General features: G+C 36.6%; 1 pseudogene; it reads left to right on the top strand.

Moving 5' to 3' along the window:
- The first annotated feature begins 280 nt into the window (after positions 1–280).
- LOC103590036 overlaps positions 281–2,392 on the top strand; it is a 3,002-nt pseudogene continuing 890 nt past the window's right edge.

Here is a 2,392-nt window from a genome sequence, read left to right as displayed (position 1 = left end):
TTTAAAAAGTAATTTGCACAGTGTATGGCAGTGGGTCTAGGAAAGAAATGCTTTCTAGAGGCCTGGACAATGCATGTGACATGGGGGTGGGGGACAGGACTCTGGCTCTGGTGATGTGATGTGGACTGTGTGCTCCAGGCTCAGTCAGGGCTTGGGTTCCAGAATTCAGCTCAGTGCAGCTAGACTCTTTGAAACTGGCTGCAGCTTTGCAATAAAAGGTGAATAATGCATTTTAGATAGTGAGACAAAAATCAATTTCTGCAGACAAAACCCTAATGATTCTACTGCTTTCAAAGAATATAATCTTAATGAGAAAAACTTCTTGGTAGTTATGGTGACAAATCCCAAAGCAGTGGCAACACCACCAGCAACATCTACAACCCAGAGATCAAGTCCTGCCACCATTGCTGCAAGTTGGTTCATCCACAGCAGCAGCTGTGGCTCAAGTCCCAACATCTGTCCCTGCTTTGGCTCCACTTGTGCATCTGTAGCAATCATTCCAGCATCAGAACAGCATCTTCTGAACCTGCTCCTGCTGGTGCAACTTCATAAGAGAGACCAGCAGAAAAGCCAGCAGGACACCAGTGACAACCTGTCCGGTACCAACCAACGGCACACTAGGAGAATTTTTTCGGTAAAATCTTTTTAAAGCTGCAACAAGAGCATTTATGAGAGATTGACCTTAAAAGAATATGGTAATGAGATCATGTCAATGGGCTATGAACAGGAGCAAATAATTGCAGCTCTCAGAGCTGGTTTCAACAATCCTGACAGAGCAGTAAATTGTCTTTTTTTTTTTTTTTAACTTTACCATGTATTTAATTTTCTTATTTCTTTTTTTTTTAAAAAACATTATTTATTTTTGATTATACATATTTATGGCATACAGAGTAAACTATCAGTATTTGTGTATAGTATGTGATGATCAAATCAATATTATTATCATGTTCATCATTATGAGTTGTGATTACTCTTTGTCTCTTAATTTTTTTATTTCTAACAGACTTTATTTTTTAGAACAGTTTGAAGGTTTGCAGAGTAATTGAACAGAGTACAGAGAGTTCCCATAAACCCCTTCTCCCCCCACCCACCCCCAAAATAATTTCCCCTATTATTAATATCTTGCACTGGTTTGGTACATTTGTTACTATTTATGAACCAATATTGACACATTCATTATTATTAAATAAAGTTCATAATTCACCTGAAGATTTACTCTTGCTGTTGTACAGTTCTACAGGTTTTGACAAATGCATTATGTCATATATTCACCATTACAGTGCAATATGGATTAGTTTTACTGCCCTAAAAACCCTCTGTGCTCCATCTATTCATCCCTCCCCCTACTCCCTCCTTCTGGGAACCACTGATCCTTTTACGTCTCAATAGTTTTGTCTTTTCCAAGATGTCATAGAGTTGGAGTCATAAAGAGTATAGCTTTTTCAATATGTCTTCTTTCACTTAGCAATATGTTTCAAGGCTCTCCATGTCTTTTTGTGGCTTGATAGCTCATTTATTTTTTATCACTGAATAATATTTCTTTGTATAGATATACCATAGATTGTCATTCACCCATTGATGGACATCTTGATTGTTTACAATTTTTGGCAATTATGAATAAAACTGTTAAAAATATTCATGTGCAAGTTTTTATGTGGATGTAAGTTTTCAATTTGTTTGGGTTTATTCATAGGAGTGTCATTACTGGATCATAAGGTATGACTAAGTTTAGTTTTGTGAGAAAACCACCAAATTGTATTCCCAAGTGGCTGTACTATTTTGCATTTCAACCAGCAATGAATGAGAGAATGAATGTTTGATCTTGTCAGTGTTTTGGATTATTGCAGTTCTAATTGGTGTGTAGTGGTCCCATTGTTTTCATTTGCAATTCACTAATGACATATGATGTTGAACACCTTTTCATATGCTTATTCACTGGCTGTATATTTTCTTTGGTGAAGTGTCCGTTCAGATATTCAGCCTACTTTTTAATAGGGTTGTTTGTTTTCTTATTGTTGAGATTTAGGAGTTCTTTGTGTATTTTGGATGCAAGTCCTTTGTCAGATGTATATTTTGCAAATACCTTCTCCTAGTCTTACAGTGGCTTATCTGAAAAGAATTTTTATTTTAATCGAAATATAATTGATTATACATATTTGTGGGGTACAGAGTTGACTACTGGTATTTGTGTTCAATATGTGATGATCAAATCAAGATAATTAGCATATTCATCATTGTAAAACATAATAATGCTTTGTGTCCATTAGCCTGTTTCTCCCTAACCCCTTCCACCTCCCCCTTTCCCACCTCCAGTAATCACAGCTCTGTTCTCTCCTTCTGAAAGTTCAATGTATTATTTTGATTCTCCCTCCCTCCCTCCCTCCCTCCCTCA

The sequence above is a fragment of the Galeopterus variegatus genome, unplaced genomic scaffold (genome assembly GCF_000696425.1).
Source record: "Galeopterus variegatus unplaced genomic scaffold, G_variegatus-3.0.2 Scaffold758, whole genome shotgun sequence".
In the NCBI taxonomy this organism is placed as follows: Eukaryota; Metazoa; Chordata; class Mammalia; order Dermoptera; family Cynocephalidae; genus Galeopterus; species Galeopterus variegatus.
This window is presented reverse-complemented; position numbering and strand designations above follow the sequence as displayed.